Source organism: Bos javanicus, chromosome 27 (genome assembly GCF_032452875.1).
Source record: "Bos javanicus breed banteng chromosome 27, ARS-OSU_banteng_1.0, whole genome shotgun sequence".
Classification (NCBI taxonomy): Eukaryota; Metazoa; Chordata; class Mammalia; order Artiodactyla; family Bovidae; genus Bos; species Bos javanicus.
Window position 1 is genome coordinate 28,898,934 of NC_083894.1, and position 22,773 is coordinate 28,921,706.

At 40.5% G+C, this 22,773-nt stretch overlaps 1 non-coding gene across 1 annotated transcript; it reads right to left on the reverse strand.

The window, feature by feature from the left end:
- Window positions 1-22,280: 22,280 nt before the first annotated feature.
- Window positions 22,281-22,353, reverse strand: TRNAG-CCC (transfer RNA glycine (anticodon CCC)). Its single transcript has one exon. It is a non-coding gene; the product is annotated as a tRNA-Gly (tRNA).
- Window positions 22,354-22,773: the final 420 nt, after the last annotated feature.

Below are 22,773 nucleotides of genomic sequence, written 5' to 3' on the forward strand. Positions count from 1 at the left end.
AGAAAATTATTATCTGTTTGACCTTCCTTCTAATAACCTACTTAAAAATGAAAGTATATTTGGATGAATTCCAGCTGAAAGAAACCCCCCTCTGAAAAGAGGATTCTGCCAGCTTTTCTAAGTCTGTTGTACATATACTCCATGGGATATTGTGCCATATGCTTGGCATGAAAGATTGAAGTGAATAATGGGAAAAAGAAAAAGGTTTCTTCGAGTTAAAAAAATTTTTCTCTGAGCAAAAAGAAAAGTGATCATGAACTTTTGATGTTGTAATCATTCTGACCAAAGGATGACATGTTTAAAGGGTTATGTTAGGAACAACATAGATGTGTCTTTGTTTTGAGTCAGGGTTTAACATATAAACGACTTCCAAAGACAACCCCTGGACTTCCCTGGTGGTCCAGTGGTAAAGAATCTGCCTGCGATGCAGGAGACCCGGAGTCGATCCTTGGGTTGTGAAGTTTCCCTGGAGAAGAGCATGGCCACCCATTCCAGTATTCTTGCCTGGAGAGTTCCATGGACAGGGGAGTCTGGAGAGCTACAGTCCATGGGATCACAAAGAGTCAGACACAATTCAGTGACTAAGCAACAATACTTTACTCACAGACTAAAGCACTTCAACTGATATAATAATTCTTGTCAAAGGTTTAAAAAGTACTCCAGTCAAGGCTATTAAGCTTGGGGGGAAGAAAAAAAGAGAGAGCTAGAGAAAGGGACTCCTCATGTGGTATAACTGAAAATCCATGGAAACAGACACCTCCTACCTCTTTACCTTCATCTAAATTTCCCCCTGTACAGGCTTGATGATGTAAATTCATTCCAGATACAAACTTGGACTTCCTGTTATGTGTGGAGTTGTCAGAGAAATATTTGGGACATGCTCATGTTAAAAATGTATTCATCATTTATCTGAAATCCAAGTTTCCCTGAACATCCTGTGTTTATTTGCTACTTTGGCAACCTGACTACATGTCATGCCTGTGGTAAGCTCTGGGTTTAAAACACCATTACTTATTTCAAGGAACTCCTCTCCTTCAAAGACTCTCAGTGACTCTACTGTGCTCAATGGGTAGAAACCCACCGCACGAGAAGCTCTTTGATTCAGCTCCATATTCTACAGACCAGGAAGCTGGAGCCTTAAGAGGTCACCTGATTGGCCCAAAGGCACAAAGTTGCTCCGAGGCAAGGGTGGTAGTGGGTCTCACATTTCAAGATTCTTTCCAGGGTACCTCTGTCCATTGGCCTCTTCACTCCTGCTCCTGAATGCTCTTTGTGTTAGGATAAAACGGGAGACTGACATTGACTTGGTGGAGAGAGGGAGGCTTATAATAGAAATAATCTGATTTCTTTTGATGAAAAAGATAACTGCATTTTAGTCATTCTTTTACACAGAAGAGTGTGTAAGAAAGAGTCGAGTGGGACAGAGCATACATTCAGTTATACGTGTTCTTGTTAAATGAATCACATTAACTTATAGTCTCACCTTATGTAGATGAGAACATTATCCCATAATAAGAATATCTCTCATTGAAAGAGTAAAAGTATACCCTTGAGACTTCAGCCTCCAGGGGAGTGGATTCTACCTGCCCAGGCATGTTATATTGAATTGAGGTCACAGTTATGCAAATAACATTCCAAACATTTTTCTCCCACTGACCTAAGGGGGCAGTTCAAGCTCCCACCTCTCCCATTGGTTAGGAACTCTGACTCCTGGACTTGGAGAACTCTCCAGCCCTAGAATGAAGTTGATGTTGTTCACGTGCCTTCTGTGATGGCCCCAGTCCTCTCCCACCTTCCCTCACCCTTGCCCTTAGTCAGCATGACAACACTTGACTAAGAATATTCTACTTGAACTTTGGTTGATTTCAGAAGAGTGGTATGACTTAAATGTTGACCATTTACTGATTAACTGTGAAGACAGAATTCCTCAAAACCGTGAAATAAAGTTTGAAGCCAAAAATTTGACCCAGGAAAACTGTAAACATATTTTCTTAGGATCCTTGACATTTATGAACTTTTCTGTGGGATTGCAGCTCTAGATAATGAATTGCTATGCACTACATCTTTGGGATATTTCTTCTCCTTCTTTTTCTTCTTTCCTCAGACCTCCGGGCCATTAGAAATTGGTCTTTTCTTTATCAAGCATGTCCATATATATAAATTATGGAATTGTTGATCACAGGTCTGTTATTTCATAGTTGTAAGAAGATCCCTAATAGGCATCATCACAAACATATGATAATAAGAACATTCCCAGGTGGCCATAGTGGTAAAGAACCTGCCTGCCAATGCAGGAGACTTAAGAGATTCAGGTTTGATCCCTGGGTCGGGAGGATCCCCTGGAAGAGGGCATGGTAACCCACTCCAGTATTCCTGCCTGGAGAATCCCACAGACAGAGGAGCCTGGCAGGCTACAGTCCATGGGGTTGCAAAGAGATGGACATGACTGAAGTGACTTAGCATCCACATAAGAACATTCGGAGTAGGACTGAGCACAAGTTAGGAGCTGTGCTTACAGTTGATGGTAGTTCCTTCTTTCTAAAGAAATTCCAGAGAGATTGACGTAGGGCTTCCCAGGTGGCTCAGTGGTAAAGAAGGCACCTGCCAATGCAGGAGACAAGGTTTCATCCCTGGCCCGGGAAGAGCCCACAAGCCGTGGAGCAACTAATCCTGTGTGCCACAACTATTGAGCCTGTGCTCTAAAGCCCGGGAGCTGCAACTGCTGAACCCACATGCTGCAGCTACATGTGCCTGGAGTCCATGGTCCACAAGAGATGCCTTCATACCGCAACTAGAGAGGCGCCCCTACTCATCACAACTAGAGAAAAGCCCTCACAGCTACAGAGACCTAGCGCAGCCACAAAAATAACTAAATAAATAAGCAAATATTTTTTTAAAAGAGAGAGAAACTTGCTATATTCTTTAAAATACTATGAGAGTCAGTGCAGGTATCCCCTGATTTTCAAAAGTTCACTCTAAGCCACTCTGCTTTCACAGAAGACCTGCATGAGTACTTATTTTCTCTAATGGAAAGAAGTCTCAAGGAGATTTTTGCTTTGACCATAAAAGGCAAAAAGCAAAACAAGTGTTCAGTGTTTGTTTTGCATTGTAGAGGCAGAGGGGCGCCTGGAACAAGGAGGGTGGTCCTACCAAGCTTCTTCCCCACAACCACGCTCAGCACCCAGCCGCCGTGGCCTTGAACTCTGTCTTTGAGCATCTGTGCTTTATCTCCATGTATTTTGTGCTTCCGTTAGCAAGACATGTCCTAAGATAATCGCTTCTTTGCTTTACACCGCTGTGGCTTGTGAAAGGTTCCATTGAAACACTCTACTTTCTGATAGCAAGGGAAACCTGTAAAGGTGTACTGGAGGAAGTAGAGCTGCACAGAGAGGGTAAATGAGATTATAGGAAAGCAGAAGAATAAACCAGAGGTTTATTCCCTGGCAGTCCACTGCTTAAGACTCCAGGCTGCCAGTGCAGGGGGCCGGGAACTAATATCCCACATGCTGTGTGAGATGCTGCCAAAAGATAAAACAACACAAAAATAAAAACAGAAAAGCCAGCGTTTGTTTAGGGTGAGTTAATGCTACTATCAGCGTCCCCATCAAAGAGGGCCTAGCCTTACATTCAGTTACTTCCTATCATAACATTTAATATGAATTAAAATAATTAAAAACTATCATCATAACATTTGTTATTATTACTACCTAAAATTCCATCCATCTGAGTGTCCCATTGCCAAAAGGAACCTCAGAATAAGCAGCCTTCACTGAGTTAAACCTAAAATTATTTCCGCATTGTCATCCTACCCACTTCCTTTTAAAGCCAAGTTTAATCTTGTTGTTGATATACTTATCTAAACCCTTTTTTAGAATTCATTTATCTCACAAAGGCAATTCAATTGAGAATGAAAAATATGTTTAGTTTTTTTGATAGAATTTCTCACTGACTTTCTGTTTCTGAGAGTATATCCATTCTATTTGCTATAATGTAATTATTTTCCTTATAGAGGTAATTACTTTGAAGTGGAGCTAAACAACAGTGTCCCTAGATAGCGTGTATTACTGCTACCTTTAGCTGACATTCGAAACAATGGGTACAAGCAGCTTTCTCAAAGATGATGCTATTATTATCACTAACTTCCCATTTACTAATAACTTTAACTAATTAGTATTTAACTGGTGAATAAATGCCTCATTAAACCAATTCTGATAGGTTCATAATGCCATCTAGTGGTCAACCTTCAAAATACCATCCCATGGGCCATTTTCTTTCTACCCATCAAAATAAAGCCTTTATTCTTGAAGATGTAGCTCCAGATACAAACCAAGAACTATTGGTTGGTACCCGGGACTCTCAGACAAGGCCATGATGGCATTTCTAACATCGAAGCAGTCTTGGTGAAAATTAATTGTCATGCTTTGTGCCTTGGGTTCCTCATCCATTTGGGGGATAGACCCAATGCCACTTGGAAAAAGGGGAGTTGCACGAAGTGGTGATTCAATGCCCTAGTTCACTCTCAATAGTGCTGTGCTACATAGCTTATGCTTCCCAGCTGGGGAATCTAAGTATAAGCACTCAGTTCTCTTCAATAGCTTAGATAATAAATGATATTTATGCAACCTTTTTATTAAATAAGAATCTTATGTCATCTAATCCTAACAGCTACTTTGTGAACAAAATGGAATGTACTCATATTACCCTTGAGGGAACTAAAGTTAATGAAAATTAACTGACTTGATCAGAGTCAGGCACCTACAAAAAGCTCAAATTCAATCATAGGTTTTCAGAATCTCAATGACCCTTTCAGTAAGCCACCAACATAGTAAAAAGCTGATAATTCATGGCAAAGGAGACCTTCCTTCAGAAATACAGAAGACTGAATATATACTTATCTATTAATGTGATTTACTACTTTAGAAGGTATATAAGGAAAAATACATGGTTATCTCAATAGATACTTAGAAAGCAATTGATAAAATGCAATGCCCATTCTTGAGAGCAGTAGACATCTCAATATAGTAAAAGGATGCCACCACAGCTTGGTAAAGATTACAAAAAAGAATCCTTATCACTGTCTTCTAAATTTTGGCTTTTGAGTTTCAAGGATTTGGTAGAACACAGAGCAACTTTTGGAGAAGGCAATGGCACCCCACTCCAGTACTCTTACTTGGAAAATCCCATGGACGGAGGAGCCTGGCAGGCTGCAGTCCATGGGGTCGCTAAGAGTCAGACATGACTGAGCGACTTCACTTTCACTTTTCACTTTCATGCATTGGAGAAGGAAATGGCAACCCACTCCAGTGTTTTTGCCTGGAGAATCCCAGGGAAGGGGCAGCCTGGTGGGCTGCCATCTATGGGGTCGCACAGAGTCGGACACGACTGAAGCGACTTAGCAGCAGCAGCGCAACATTTCCCCTGAAGTGGGAGAATAAAAGCATCAAATAAAAGGTTACATATCCATTGAGACAGAGCCCTTCATCATGTCAGAAATGAAGGGGAAAGGAAAACAGAAATAGTAGAAACTGTAGCAACATCTGAGGAACCCAGGAGCCAGTGAGCCTGCTGCTCCCCGTGGACCGTCCCAGGTAGGGTTCCTAAGACAAGGCCTCAGAGCGCCCCCTACTGCAAGAGGGTGCAGGAGCACTTGAATAGAAATACATGGTGAAGGTTCTTCCGCAGCCCGGCCTGGTTTCCTAGGAGCCCAAGGGATGTTTGTGAAGAGTGGGATAATTTTAAATCCACTTCTGAAAGATGCAGGAGCAGCTAAGAGAGCCCCCAGATCTAGAGAGGCCTCATTGTCAGTAACAGTGGTCCTTCTGAATAAGGACCAGATGGAGCCATGAATGTCTCAAGATAGAGACCCCGATGGTTCCCCAGGACGTAGTACCGGGGATCCCCTGTGGAACCTACATACAAACCTACGAAACCTACGAAAAAGTGGAGATGTGGAATTTAAAAGGAATATGCTTCTACCGTAAGAAAAATTAAGACCGGGACTTCCCAAGTGGTCCAGCAGTTAAGACATTGCCTTCCAATGCAGGGGGTGTGGGTTCGATCCCTGGACAGGGAACTAAGATCCCACGGGCTTCACAGCAAAAAGAAAAATAAATAAAAAATCCAGACTCCCAGGATCTTGCCTTCTTTTGCTATCAGAGGTGATAACTTCAAGGTTAGTTCTGTTGTAATTATTCCAAAGTGTAGCTGAAAGGCTGAACCAGTAAAGAGAAACACAAGAAGCCCACACAGATGGCAAGGCTCAAAAATTACAATTATATCCAGAAAGGGAATGCTTGAATATAATTCTCTGTTCCTTGGGAAGAACAAAGAGAACTCACATAAACCTCACTTACATGGTTATATTTGGAAAACATAAACCAAGCCAATTGAGTACTGTGCAACTGCTTTAGTATTAAATGTTGTATATAATTTTAGTCATTAACAGTGCTTATTTATTGTAAAAAATGTTTTAGAAAATACAACTGAGAAAAAGAAATAGAAACCATAATATGACCATTGTTAACAAGTATCTTTCTAGACATTTTCTTGTGTACAATTTTGCAAAAAAGGAAATTATATCTAATTTATACACAGGGAGGCCTGTCGTGCTGCGATTCATGGGGTTGCAAAGAGTTGGACACGACTGAGCGACTGAACTGAACTGAACTGAAATTTATCTTCTCTTCAGGCCACTTTTACCACTTCATGTATGGTGAAGATCTTTCACATTTTATTATCCTTCAAAACTATAATGTATTCTATTATCCCTCTAGATAAATCTCCCTTTTCTAAGAAATATTCAATTATTTCCAATTTCTTATCTGTGTACAAAACAGTTCACTACACATCTTTGTTCACACTTGTTAAACTATGTGCTTATGACAGAGTCTTTAAAAATGGAATTACTAGGTCAAAGGGACACATAATTTAAAGACACACTTTAGCAGAATTTCCTGGCAGTCCAAGGGTTGCAGGGGGTGCTGGTTCCATCCCTGGTGGGGAGTTAAGATCCCACATGCCTCACAGCCAAAACAAAACAAAACATAAAACAGAAGCAATATTGTAGCAAATTCAATAAAGCCTTTTAAAAACCAGTCTACATCAAAAGAAATCTTAAAAAATAAAACAAAGACACACATTATAAAGAAAGTGAAAGTGAAAGTCACTCAGTTGTGTCCCTGTGGACTTTGCAACCCCATGGACTATACAGTCCAGGGAATTCTCCAGGCAGAATACTGGAGTGGGTAGCCTTTCTCTTCTCCAGGGGGTCTTCCCAACCCAGGGATCAAACCTAAGTCTCCCACATTGCAGGCAGATTCTAACCAGCTGAGCCACAAGGGAAGCCCAAGAATATTGGAGTGGGTAGCCTATCCTTTCTCCGGCAGATCTTCCTGACCCAGGAAGTGAACTGGGGTCTCCTGCCTTGCAGGCGGATTCTTTGCCAACTGAGCTATCAGGGAAACTTACACCAGTTTGCACTGCTGACAACTCTGTGTGAGAGGAATTTTGTCACTCTAGGAACTGCTCTGTGCAGAAATTGTGGGTTTTTCTTTTTTTCTATTTTTTGGCCGTGCCACTCGGCACGCCAGGTCTTAGTTCCCCAAGCAGGGCTGAACCCACACCTCCTGCAGTGGAAGCGTGGAGTCTTAACCACTGGACCACTGCTGCTGCTGCCGCTGCTAAGTCGCTTCAGTCGTGTCCGACTCTGTGCGACCCCACAGACGGCAGCCCACCAGGCTTCCCCGTCCCTGAGATTCTCCACCAGGAGGTCCCATTATGGGTACTTCTATGAGTTCTTCCAAGGTTTTGTCTGCTGGGATTCTGATAGTGATGTCAGAGGAAGCTGGTGAATCGGACTATCACATATGAAACACAACCACCTGTGAGTTTCCTCACTTCTTCCTTTCACCCTAAAAACAGACAACTTCAGCAAACTCTTAGCCTACTGAGAATCTCTAAGTCATGATCTGACCGCAGCCAAAGACTTGTATGTATGCTTATGCTCAGTTGCTCAAGCGACTCTTGTGACCCCATGGACGGTAGCCTGCCAGGGTCCTCTGCCCATGGGATCTCCCAGGCAAGAACACTGGAGTGTTTTGCCATTTCCTTCTCCAAGGGATCTTCCCAATCCAGAGATAGAATCTGCATCTCTTGTGTCTCCTGCATTGGCAGGCAGATTCTTTACCACTGTGCCATCTGGGAAACGGCCAAAGACAGCCACCAGCAATTCCTCCTCTCATTCTGTACATTTGCCTCACCTTCCATACAAAGGTGAGGTCTCTTTCTCCTAGTCTTATATCTAGGATAACCTTGTGACTTACTTTGACAAGACCTGGCATCTTATACCTGGCTTCTTAAAGATCACCACATAGAGAGACCTGGCTCTCCTGATGGAGAACGGGGGAGGAATTGCAGCCTTCTGAATAGTCCAGTCTTCCCTACCAGGACCCCAGACCTGTGAGCAAGGCCGTCATATATTGCTGGCCAAGCTCTCCTCTGAAATTAGCCTCACGCATGATCTCAGCAGACACTGTGTAGATTAGAAAAACCATCCAACTGAGCTTAGCTTCCTCCTTGGAAGAAAAGCTATGGCCAACCAAGACAGCATATTAAAAAGCAGAGACATTACTTTGCCGACAAAGGTCCATCTAGTCAAAGCTGATTTTTCCAGTAGGCATGTATGGATGTGAGAGTTGGACCATAAAGAAAGCTGAGTGCCAAAGAATTGATGCTTATGAACTGTGGTGTTGGAGAAGACTCTTGAGAGTCCCTTGGAATGCAAGGAAATCCAACCAGTCCATCCTAAAGGAAATCAGTCCTGAGTGTTTATTGGAAGGACTGACGCTAGAGCTGAAGCTTCAATACTTTGGCCACCTGATGCAAAGAACTGATTCATTGGAAAAGACCGTGATGCTGGGAAAGACTGAAGGCAGGAGAAGAAAGGGATAACAGAGGATGAGATGGTTGGATGGCATCACCAACTTGATGGACATGAGTTTGAGCAAGCTCTAGGAGTGTGTGATGGACAGGGAAGCCTGGTGTGCTGCAGTCCTTGAGGTCACAAAGAGTTGGACATGACCGAGCAACTGAACCGATGAGCCCAGCCAAGCACAGATGATGAGAAATAAGAAAATATTATTATTTAAAACCACTAAGTTTTGGAGTGGTTGTTACATAGCAATAGGTATTTGAAACATCAGTTACTTGTAGTTTTTAAAGGCTATAGAGATGGTTTTTACACATAGCTGTGGAAAAGACTGCTATCCTCCCCCCTTACTCTATATTCTTTATTATTTTCTTAGTCAGAGACCTCATGAGTTTTAGCTATTTAGATGACTATTCAGAATAAAAAGACTTCCCTGGTGCCTCAGACGGTAAAGCATTTGTCTACAATGAGGTAGACCTGGGTTCAATCCCTGGGTTGGGAAGATTCCCTGGAAAAGGAAATGGCAACCCACTCCAGTACTCTTGCCTAGAATATCCCATGGATGGAGGAGCTTGGTGCAGGCTACTGCCCATGGGATCACAAAGAGTCGGGCACGACTGAGCAACTTCACTTTTCAGAATAAAAAATATATTTCCCAGTCTTCTTTTGTGTCCAGTGTGGGCAACTTGACTAAGTTCTAGCCGTAAGAAGAATTATCAGATGGGACTTCCAAGAAGTTTCTTACGAGTCTTCAAAGGGAGGGGTACATTCTTCTCCCTTACCCAGTTTTTTTCCCTCCTGGCTGAATGATAAAATAATGACTGAGGCTCCGGCACACATGTTAGACCCTGTGTGCTTAGTAGCTCAGTCGTGCCCAACTCTTTCAACCCCATAGATGTAGCCTGCCAGTCTTCTCTGTCCATGGGATTCTCCAAGCAAGAATACTGGAGTGGGTTGCCATTTCCTTCTCCAGGGGATCTTCCAGACCCAGGAATCAAACCCAGGTCTCCTGCATTGCAGGCAGATTCTTTACTGACTGAGCTATGAGGGAAGCCCCATGTTAGATCCTAAGGCACCATAAAAATGTTGCAAAACAAAACAATACGAATAATTTGGTCCTTGATGTTGATCCAGGCCATAAAAGTTCTAGACTGCCTACTGTTCTGACTCTTTTTATGAAAGAGAAACAAACTTCTACTTTGTTTCAATCCACTGTAACTTGAGATTCTCTGTCACATGCGGCCCAAATCAATTTACAGAATTTTCCAAACTTAATGAAAGAAATCAAACAGATCCAAGAATTTCAGAGAATGTGTGCATGCCTGCTCCTTCACTCAGTCATCTCTGACTCTTTGCAATCCTGTGGACTGTAGCCCTCCAGGCTCTTCTGTCCATGGGATTTCCCAGGCAAGAATACTGGAGTGGGGTGCCATTTCCTCCCCCAGTGGATCTTCCAGACCCAGAGATCGAACTTGCATCTCCTGTAGCTTCTGCACTGGCAGGCAGATTTTTTACCATTGAGCCACCTGGGAAGCCACTGCAGAGAATTAAAAAAAAAGAGTAAGTGAACACTTCCCCCAAGTCCCTGAACATATCATAGCAAAAATGCTGAAAATCAAGGATAAAGAAAAAAATCCTGAAGGTAGCCAGAGTAAAAAGAAACATACATATAAAGAAAGAAAATCAGTAAAATTATCTTCGGAAACCATGCAAAACAGTAATGTGACCTCTTCTGAGTCTTAAAAAACAAAAACCTGGCAACCCAGAATCTCGACCCAGTGAAAATATCTTTTTAAAATGAAGGTGAAATAAAGAGATCTCCAGACAAACAAAAGCTTAGAGAATTCACTGCCAAAATACTTGCACCACCAGGGATGTTTAAGGAAGCTTTCTAGTTTGAAGGAATGAGATGCCAGGTGGAAATTTAGATTTACACAAAGATGTCAAGATATTCCAATATGGTAAAAAGAAAGATAAATATAAAAGGCACATTTCCCTATTTTTAACCATTTTAAAACATAATTGTCTAAAGCAAAAATAGTAACAGTATATTATATATTGTGGCGTTTATAACAAGTATAGAAGTAATGTGTATAACAAAGACAGTGCAAAGATTTGAGGGAGGAAATGAAAGCATACTATTATAAGTTATTGCACAGTATATGAAGTTGCATAATATTTGAAAGCAGCTTCCGATGATTTATGGATGTATATTTGAATCCTAGAACATCCACCAAAATAAGAAACCTGCAGTCTAAGTGATATTGTTGTTCCTGTGGTTCAGTGGCTAAGTCGTGTCCAGCTCTTTGCAACCACATTGACTGCAGCACTGCAGGCTCCTCTGTCCTTCACTATCCCCCGCTGTTTGCTCAGATTCATGTCCATTGAGTCAGTGATCTGCTAACCACCCTGTCCTCTGCCACCCTCTTCTTCCCAGCATCAGGGTCTTTTCCAATGAATTGGCTTTTCACATCAGGTGACCTTATACTAGGTTTCACTGTTGCAAATGCAATTGTTTTCCTTGTTAGTATACAGAAACACAACTGATTTTTGGGTGTCGATTTTGGATCCTGTAACTCTAATGAATTCGTTTATTACTTCTGAAAGTTTCTTTCTTGTGGAGTCTTTGGGGTTTTCTATATATATAAGATCATGCTGTTTACTTTATTCCTTTTTTTTTTTTTTTTTTTTTTGCCTAATTGCTCTACCCAGGCCTTTCAGTACTGAGTTAAATAGAAGCGGTGAGAGTGGACATCCTTGCCTCCTTGCTCTTAGAGAAAAAACTCTCTGTCTTTTCCTGCAGAGCACATTAGCTGTGGGCTTTTCATACATGGTCTTTTTTATGTTGAGGTGATTTCTTCCTTGTTTGTCGAGCAATTCTTTTATGAAAGGGTGCTGAATTTTGTCAAATATGTTTTCTGCCTCTATTGTCATGATCATGTGATTTGAATGCTTTATTCTGTTAATGTGGTACATTGTATTAATTGACTTTCATAGGTTGAAAGCCTATGCGTGATCTTTCTAATGTTTGATTACATTTAGTTCACTAGTATTTTGTGGAGGATTTTTTCATCTATATTACCCAAGTTTGTTGACCTATACTTTTTTTTTTTTCTTTTTTTTTTATGGAGTCTTTGTCTGGCTTACCAATAATGCTAGCTTTATAATTTGAAAGTGCTCCCTCATCTTCAATTTTTTGAATGAGTTTGAGAAGGATTGGTGTTAGTTCTTCTTTAAATGTTTAATAGAATTCACCAGTGAAACTATCTGGTCCTGGGCTTTTCTTATTGGGAAGTTTTTGATTACTGATTCAATCTCCATCCTAGTTATAGGTGAGTTCAGTCTTTATATTTCTTCATAATTTTGTCTTGTTAAGCTGTGTTTTTCTAAGAATTTGCACATTTTTCTAAGTTACCCAGTTTTTGGTGTACAATTGTTCACAGTAGTCTCTTATCCTTTTTATTTTTGTGTTGGTCTAAGTCAGGGTTTGTCAATTTTGTTTACTTAAAAAAAACAAACTCAATTTCATTATTATTTTTCTATTTTTTGATTTCATTTATTTCTGCTCTAATCTTTGTCATTTCTTTCCTTTTACTAACTTTGCGCTTACTTTGTTCTTTTTTCTAGCTCCTTGAGCTGTACAGGTAGGTTGTTTATTTGAAATCATTCTTCTTTTCTCATGTAGGCATTTTTAACTTGCCTCTTAGTACTGTTCTTGCTTACATTTGCCTTTAGGAGAATGTTATTTTTTTTTTAATTTTATTTATTTATAGGAGAACTTTAAATCCACATAATAACTATAATGTTGATGACTATAGTAATATAATACTTGATGTGAAAGACAAGGAAAAACAATGCTACCATGTCAGTTGTGTTTCTAAAAAGGCATTAATAACCTATATGTATGCATCATTATTAAAACCTGCAACAGGGGCGGTCCCAAGATGGTGGAGGAATAGGAGAGGGAGACCACTTTCTCCTCCACAAATTCATCAAAAGATCATTTTAATTAATGCTGAGCAACTTCCACGAAACAACTTCTGAACACTGGCAGAGGACACCAGGCACCCAGAAAGGCAGCCCATTCCCTTTGAAAGGAGGTAGAACAAAATATAAAAGACAAAAAGAGAGAAACAAGAGTTAGGGACAGAGACCCGTCCTGGGGAGGGAGTCATGAAGGAGGAGAAGTTTCCAAACAGTAGGAAATCCTCTCACAGGTGGGTCTGTGGGGAGTTTTGGAATCTCAGAGGGCAACATAACTGGGAGGGGGGAAAAAAAAACTACAGAGTACACGCCTAACCGCAACGCCCAGCGAAGAAGTAGCACAGATGCTCGCGTCTGCCACCAGCGAGCAGGGTCTGGACAGGGAGGCACGGGCTGCATGCTTAGGGTAAGGACCAGGCCTGAACGCCCTGAGGACAATCTGAAGGAGCTAACGTGAGATAGCAACCCAAACTGTGGGATCACCAGAGAGAAAAAAGAGAGAGAGAACTTTCCCACAAAAGGCTCTAACTCACAGCCTGGCCGTTCACAGAACAAAAGATTGCATGAATACCAAAGGAGAGCTAGCTGGCTGTAGACAGGCCCCTCCCCGGCCAGAGGCAGAGAGGCAGGTGGGCAACAGCCAGAGCGGGAAGGCAAGGGGATGCTCCAATCTCAGCCCCAGAGACCAGCAACCTCCACTAAACTGTGAGAAGACTCCCAGTTGCTAACCACATCTTCCTGGGATCCTGGACGGTTGACATCTCCCAGGAGGGTCGCAGCTAGAGATCAGCTCCCCAGAGGAGACATACGGCATACCTGACATGGTGCTCATGCCACAGCTGGGAAACCAAGCGGCTGGGACCAGGAGGTGATTAAGACGCACGGCCCACCTGGGACAGCGCACTCGCCAAGCACCTGGCTGCCTGAGCTGCTCGAACCTGGGAAGGGCACGAAATGCACACCCAACGGAGTCTCTGCCTTTGTGGAGTACCCGAGAACCTGAACCTAAGCGGCTTAGACCTGGGAAGTGCACGAAACGCAGGGCCTGCTTTGGACAGTTCCCCTGCAGATGAAAGAGAAAAACCTGGCAGATTCATTTTGATATATGGCAAAACCAATACAATATTGTAAAGTTAAAAAAAAAAAAAAAAAACCCATATTACTATACCCAGCAAGGATCTCATTCAAATATGAAGGAGAAATCAAAAGCTTTACAGACAAGCAAAAGCTGAGAGAATTCAGCAACACCAAACCAGCTCTCCAACAAATGCTAAAGGATCTTCTCTAGACAGGAAACACAGAAAAGGTTTATAAACTCAAACCCAAAACAATAAAACAATGGCAATGGGGTTGTACTTATCAATAGTTACCTTAAATGTAAATGGGTTGAATGCCCCAACCAAAAGACAAAGACTGGCTGAATGGATACAAAAATAAGAACCCTATATATGCTGTCTACAAGAGACCCACCTCAAACCAAAGGACACATACAGACTGAAAGTCAAGGGCTGCAAAGATATTTCATACAAATGGAGACCAAAAGAAAGCAGGAGCAGCAAAACTCATATCAGATAAAATAGATTTTGAAATAAAGACCATGAAAAGAGACAAAGAAGGACACTACATAAAAAAGGATCGATCCAAGAAGAAGATAAAACAATTGATAATATATATGCACCCAACATGTAAGCACCTCAATATGTAAGACAAATGCTAACAAGTATGAAAGGGGAAATTAACAGCAACACAATAATAGTGGGAGACTTTAAAACACCACTCACACCTATGGATAGATCCACCAAACAGAAAATTAGCCAGGAAACACAAACTTTAAATGACACAATGGACAAGTGAGGCCTAATTGATATCTATAGAATATTTCACCCCCAAATAATGAATTTTAACTTTTTCTCAAGTTCACACAGAACATTCTCCAGGATAGATCACATCCTAAGCCATAAATCTAGCCTTGGTAAAGTGGAAAAAAAAAAAAAAAGTCATTTCAAGCATCTTTTTTGATCACAATGCAATAAGATTAGATGTCAACTACAGGGGAAAAAAACTGTTAAAAATACAAACATACGTAGGCTAAACAACACGTTTCTGAATAACCAAAAAATCACAGAAGAAATCAAAAAGGAAATCAAAATATGCATAGAAGTAAATGAAAATGAAAACACAACAACTCAAAACCTATGGGATTCAGTAAAAGCAGTGCTAAGGGGAAGGTACATAGCAATACAAGTTTACCCAAAGAAACAAGAGAAAAATCAAATAAATAACCTAACTTTATACCTAAAGCAACTAGAAAAATAAGAAATGAAAAACCCCAGGGTTAGAAAGAAAGAAATCATAAAAATTAGAGCAGAAATAAATGAAAAAGAAACAAAGGAGACTATAGCAAAAATCAACAAAACTAAAATCTTGTTCTTTGAGAAGATAAATAAAATAGACAAACCATTAGCCAGACTCATCAGAAAAAAAAGGGAGAAGAATCAAATGAACAAAATTAGAAATGAAAATGGAGAAGTCACAACAGACAACACAGAAATACAAAGGATCATAAAAGACTATTATATGCTAATAAAAGGACAACTTGGAAGAAATGGATGAATTCTTAGAAAAGTATAACCTTCCAAAAATGGACCGGAAGAAATACAAAATCTTAACAGACCCATCACAAGCACGGAAATCTTTGACTTTACCTTTGACAAAGGAGGCAAAAATATACAATGGAGAAAAGACAATCTCTTTAACAAGTGGTGCTGGGAAAACTGGTCAATCACCTGTAAAAGAATGAAACTAGAACACTTTCTAACACCATACACAAAAATAAACTCAAAATGGATTAAAGATCTAAATGTAAGACCAGAAATTATAAAACTCCTAGAGGAAAACATAGGCAAAACACTCTCTGACATAAATCACAGCAAGATCCTTTATGACCTACCTCCCAGAGTAATGGAAATAAAAGCAAAAATAAACAAACGGGACCTAATTAAACTTAAAAGTTTTTGCAAAACAAAGGAAACTATAAGCAAGGTGAAAATACAGCCTTCAGAATGGGAGAAAATAACAGCAAATGAAGCAACTGACAAAGAATTAATCTCCAAGCAGTTCATGCAACTCAATGCCGGAAAAATAAATGACCCAATCTAAAATGGGCTAAAGAACTAAACAGACATTTCTCCAAAGAAGACATACAAATGGCTAACAAACACATGAAAAGATGCTCAACATCACTTATTACCAGAGAAATGAAAAGCAAAACCACAATGAGGTACCATCTCAAGCCAGTCAGAATGGCTGCCATCAAAAAGTCTACAAACAATAAATGCTGGAGAGCATGTGGAGAAAAGGGAACCCTCTTACCCTGTTGGTGGGAATGCAATCTAGTACAGCCAGTATGGAGAACAGTGTGGAGATTGCTTAAAAAACTGGAAATAGAACTGCCATCAGATCAGATCAGATCAGTCGCTCAGTCCTGTCCGACTCTCTGCGACCCCATGAATCGCAGCACGCCAGGCCTCCCTGTCCATCACCAACTCCTGGAGTTCACTCAGACTCACGTCCATCAAGTCAGTGATGCCATCCAGCCATCTCATCCTCTGTCGTCCCCTTCTCCTCCTGCCCCCAATCCCTCCCAGCATCAGAGTCTTTTCCAATGAGTCAACTCTTCGCATGAGGTGGCCAAAGTACTGGAGTTTCAGCTTTAGCATCATTCCTTCCAAAGAAATCCCAGGGCTGATCTCCTTCAGAATGGACTGGTTGGATCTCCTTGCAGTTCACACTGAGGAAACCAGAATTGAAAGAGACATATGTACCCCAATGTTCATCACAGCACTGTTTACAATAGCTAGGACATGGAAGCAACCTAGATGTCCATCGGCAGATGAATGGATAAGAAAGTTGTGGTACATATACACAATGGAGTATTACTCAGCGATTAGAAAGAATGCATTTGAATCGGTTCTAATGAGGTGGATGAAACTGGAGCCTATTATACACAGTGAAGGAAGTCAGAAAGAAAAACACTGATTACAGTATATTAATGCATATATATGGAATTTAGAAAGATGGTAATGATGACCCTATATGCAAGACAGCAAAAGAGACACAGATCCTGTGGGAGAAGGCGAGGGTGGGATGATTTGAGAGAATAGCATTGAAACATGTATATTACCATATGTGAAACGGATGGCAAGTCCAAGTTCGATGCATGAAAGAAGGCACTCAAAGCCATTGCACTGCGACAACCCAGAGAGATGGGATGGGGAGGGAAGTGGGTGGGGGTTCAGAACAGGGGGACACATGTACACCCGTGGCTGATTCATGTCAATGTATGGCAAAAACCACCACAATATTGTAAAGTAATTAGCCTCCAATTAAAATAAATAAATTTATTTTTTAAAAAAACCTGTGATGGAAATGATATGGAATTTTGAATAAATGACTCAAGGAAAGTCATCTTCAGAATTTTTTCCTTCATTGAAAAAGAAGTGCCCTCCCCCAAAATAAATAAAATAAAGATAAATAAAGTGTGTCTGTCACAGTAATCATTGTGTTCCAGATCTCCTCCATTCCTGTTAAACCCTTTGCAAACTTCACAGCTGTAAGTGGAACATGCAATCAAAGAAAACCTAACTCCTTTTAAAGTTGGCCTCTAGCAAGATAAAGGAGCAACGCCCATAAGATTTTTCTTTAAGAGCTAGACAACCCAAGGAACATTCTCAAGGGTTTTTAAATACAATTCATAGGTTGTTTTCTCCTTTTTTCTCTCTGCAAAAGATTTTCTGGATTTAAAAAGTCACTGTTCCTCTACTGGATTTTATTCAATTTTAATCTTTGAAACCAACTGTCTTTGTATATTATACAAAAAGCAAATCTTCTTAATAAAAGCTTATATGTCTTTCTAAATTTAATTTAGTCTGACAAATTAAAATGGGGCATTTCTCTCTCTACTTGGAATTTTTTCATCTAAATACATAGATTATTTGTAGACCTGTCTCTGGAATCTTTTTCTCCTTCACTAATGACATTTTATATGCCAGCCAATTCACATTAACATAAACAGCATGAATGAAGCGCTACTCCATCCGTCTCTTAGTTATTTTCTGTTGACTACTTAAATCATTCCAGTTACTTATAATACATGTCAGAAGCAATTTTTTAGACTTAGGAGGAAATTAATGGTTAATATGATTATGAATATAATCTGTAAACGTTGGACAGTATTTAAAAGAGTCAACAAAAACTCTGCAAAAATGTATAAGACAAAGGCTGCAGTGTGTTCATATTACTAAAAACATCAATACTCTTACAATATATATGCTAGGACAGTGACTAGGGCATTGTGATGTAATTGCATCAATAATTAATACTGAAGTACTCTTGCTGAGATATAAAATTAATTTGGAGATGTCTAGAATCATAGATCTCACATCTAGAAATGAGCTTACAGTCCAGCTCCATGTTCTTACAGCTGATTTTACAACCGAGAACTCTGAGTGTCAAATAGGCAACTTTCAAGGCCATCCAGAAATTTACTGGTAGATCAGGGGAATGGATCCAGGAATACCTTTTGGCTCAAAAGTACTTCTGAAAGTGTGTAAGAATGACCAGGGCTTTGTGCTACTTAATAGCTGTGGGAGGAAGGGTGGTCTACTTCAGCTTTGTGAGTGTTACTTTCCAATCAGAAAAAAGAACATAACTGTTCTTAAGAACATAACCTCCCATTGTTGTCGTGAGTATCATTTGAAGTAACTGTGTGAAGGTACTCTACAAATATAGTAGTGTAACTATTGGAGGACTCATATGTATTTTGGTATCTGAAATGGAGCTGTTGTTAAATGAATCCTGCAAGAAACCAGGATGTAACGGTTCCCCTACGGGGAAGCACTTCACTTCTTAGCAAAATTAAAAACGACTGATACAGATACCCCCTTGGTTCCTCCAGTTGCCTGAAAAACAGGAAATTAGTGCTTTCAAATCGATGCTTACTCTAGTTCTGACTCTAACTTCACCAGCTGTTTCATCTCTCTTAAACAGAACTAGCTGTACCGCTGAAATCTGAGCATCCTCCCTGTGACTGACAGTTTTCTCCTAAAGCTATAATGAAGCTTGTTGGATAAAGGTTAATTGCTAACTGTGGAGTGCTAATGATACTATATTGATGAAATTACAGGCCCACTGATAAGAAAAGGTTCCCCAAACACTGGAAGCTGGAGGGAAGCTCTAAATAATACTTATTGATTTTTTTCTCTAAAGACCGCTAAGCAGCACAAACAACTCAAAATAATAAAAATCATCCACAGAGCTTTCCATTCTTTGGTAATTCATTTCTTTGCTTCCAATGTTCTACTTGCCAGTAGACACTTATCATTTTAATAATTATGTGTCTCAAAATCAGCAGTTGATACCTTGGAGAAAAGAAGGTAAAAGTGTTAGTCGCTCAGTCATGTCCAACTCTTTGCAACCCCATGCACTGTAGCCCACCAGGCTCCTCTGTCCATGGGATTCTCAAGGCAAGAATACTGGAGTGGGTTGCCATTTCCTTTTCCCAGAGATCTTCCCAACCCGGGCTCGAACCTGGGTCTCCTGCATTACAGGAGGATTCTTTAGCATCTGAGCCATCAGTGAAACCCACCTTGGAGAAAGAAATACTACAAATTAATTTCTTCCCTTTCATGAGTTTCCATCTCCTTTTGGGTTGTGCGTTATTAAGTGTGATTATCAGCCAGTGGCTCTTAAACCCCATGGCTTTCAGACGAAGCTCCAAAAGAGTGGTGGATTGAAAGTATTTGAAATCATTTAACTTCAGAAACTGTCCTTATGACCCTTAATTCCCAAGTTAGGCTTTATTCTTGCTTGAATTTGGCTGTAGAATTTATCTCCACGGTTTGTTCCATCTGCCAGTAGATCAACCTCTACTCACTTTCAATACTCTTTTCATTATCGTTAGCTTAGCTTCTATTGACTGAGTTCCTTGAATCAGGCTCTGTTGAATTTTATATGTGTCATTTAATTATCATATTCACCCTAGGACCTTAGCATTATTATCTCCATTTGAGACTTGAGGAGACGGGAAATCAGCAGTCATAAACTCCTCCTTCAGTTCACGGAGTTGGTGACATCAGCACTGCAGCAGGACCTGTGTATCCAGGCAGGAGATTCAGGGCTGCAGCCTGAACAACATTCCTCCTTTCCTCTTGCCCAGATCCATTCCCAGGGGCCCAGATTTTTCAGACTAAGATTTTCACTTTTCTATGAAACTTGTTCAGTCCCACAGAGAGATCCTTACCAAGTTCTCTGCATGGTTTTAGAACATATTTTTAATCTACCCAAGCTTCCCTGGTGGCACAGATGGTAAAGAATTTGCCAGCAATGCAGGAGACCCAGGTTTGATTCCTGGATTGGGAAGATCCCCTGGAGAAGGAAATGGCTACCCACTCTGGTATCCTTGCCTAGAGAATCCCATGGGCAGAGGAGCGTGGAGGTCTCCAGTCCATGGGGTTGCAAAGAGTAGGACACGACTGAGCTACTAACACTTTCACCTTCTTTTCTCCAAGGTATCAACTGCTGATTTTGAGACACATAATTATTAAAATGACACTTTAGCTTTAATCTACCCAGTCATTTCCATGTTTGGTATAAATTTTGATTATATATTACCTAAATTTGCTCGCTTACACTTTGAAATATGCTAAAGGATAAATAAGAAAGAGCAATGATTTGTAAGATGAAAGAGGGAGGAATAATTAGCTATAATTTAAGGGATTCACACAAAGGAGGTGAGGCTTAAGTTCTGGATATATGAATCCCAAGGGGTCCAAATCTATTCTGCAGTTTATCTCCCAAACTCCAGGATTGAAAGATATCAGTCATCATCCTTCTGCTAATATTTTTTTTAATTATCTAAATATTCCAAATAAACAAACCAAGAAAACCTATGACAGTTTAAAGGAGAAGTCACTGTAAAAGGAGCCACCAAGCTTCATCCATTTATTCTGAGAGTTGATTGAATGGTTTAGGAAATCAGAGATACAGTCTGCAGCAATAACTGGATCAGAAAGAACAGGGAGAAAAAGGCAGAAGTTCTTGAGTATAAGGCTTTTCACACCATAGAATTTCATGCCATCATGAAAATTAGAGATGTCATATACATATCGTCATACACAAACTATGTGATGCATTCTTTAGTGAGCATTCAGTAAGAGTTCTCCCCCAGCTCCTCTCAGCTCATCAGAGTACTGATGAGAAGAAAACAGTGGCTGCAGTTATGAAAACACAGAATTCCCAAGCTAGATGGGACTTTATATTCAATCTAGTTTCAGTTCAGTTCAGTTCAGTTCAGTCGCTCAGTCATATCCGACTGTTTGCAACCCCATGGGCTGCAGCATGCCAGGCTTCCTTGTCCATCACCAACTCTGAGAGCCTGCTCAAACTCATGTCCATTGAGTTGATGATGCCTTATCCTAATGCCTGTTATGTGATGGACACAAGACCCGGTGAGGTCCAGTGATGGTGTAAGACCTCAGTCACTTAGTGGCTGAATCAGGACTGCCTCAACTAATCTCTTGGCTTCTGATTCACCGCCCTTTCTGTTCCACCTTGTTTTTCGCCACCACCTTGTGCTCCCCTGTCGTTCAGGATGGACATCTGAAACCACGTCATCCCTCTCCTCCCTAAGGGGTAATCTGAACGGGAGGAGGAATACAACTCCGTTTGTATCATGTATCAACTTGACTCACTTTTATATTGCTACTTTACATCCACCAAAAACACACATCTCTCAAAATGACCTCTGCTTGCAGAGACCAAGAGACTTTGCTGGTGAGTTTCCATAGAAACAGTTTCTGTAAACAAAAAAATATGACTTAATTGTGGCTGGAGAGCTACATGTGTCCTCTGTCCTTCTTACAGAGTGTTGGGACCTCTAAGAGCTGTTATACATGCCCTCTTCTGGGAGTCTGGGGTCAGTTATCAACACTCTCCACGGCTCCTACTTCCATCACATCGCAGATCCTGCAGCCTGAAATGAGCAGGAGTGTAATCAGGAGAGATCTGAGATTCCTTTTCTCTGCCCAGCAATGCAGAAGCCCAAGCCCCCCATTAACCTCATTTTATTTTACTGAATTTATAGTTTGAACTTTATATATATACACATATTTAAATATACAATATATACACACACATATAGATACATATATACACATATTTAAATATACATATATACACACATATAAATACACACACACATATATATACACACATACGTATGTATATATATTTGTGTGCCAGGTATTAGTTGTGGCATGCAGAATCTTTAATTGCAGCGTGTGAACTCTGAGTTGTAGCATGGAGGATCTATTTCCCTGACCAGGAATTGAACCTGGGCCCCCTGCATTGGGAGCACAGAGTCTTAGCCATTGGACCATCAGGGAAGTCCTAATGAACTTCTTTAATTGAATTTTATAATTTTGAACTTCAAAAATTTATAATTTTGAACTTCAAAAGCCCTAGGCTGAACTTCTTTAATTGAATTTTATACTGTTCTCCAATTAAGGGAACCTCTCACTAGCTAAGACTTACTGGTCACAAACACTGCGTACTGGCCCCATTGAGCATCTCTGGAGCATTGCTGGGTAGCTTGGGTCCCCATTGTACTTCCCCTAAAGCTACATTAATTAGAAAATGGGACAATTGAGGTATCTCTTAGTAAGGCAAATTCCTAGACACCACCCAGGTCTACCCAATCAAACTTTGCATTTTTTCCAAGGTCCTCAGAAAAGTCTAATGTGACCTAAATTCTGAGACTCTCTGCTCCAAAGATAGCAAGTGGAGAATCAGGGCAAATTCTATCT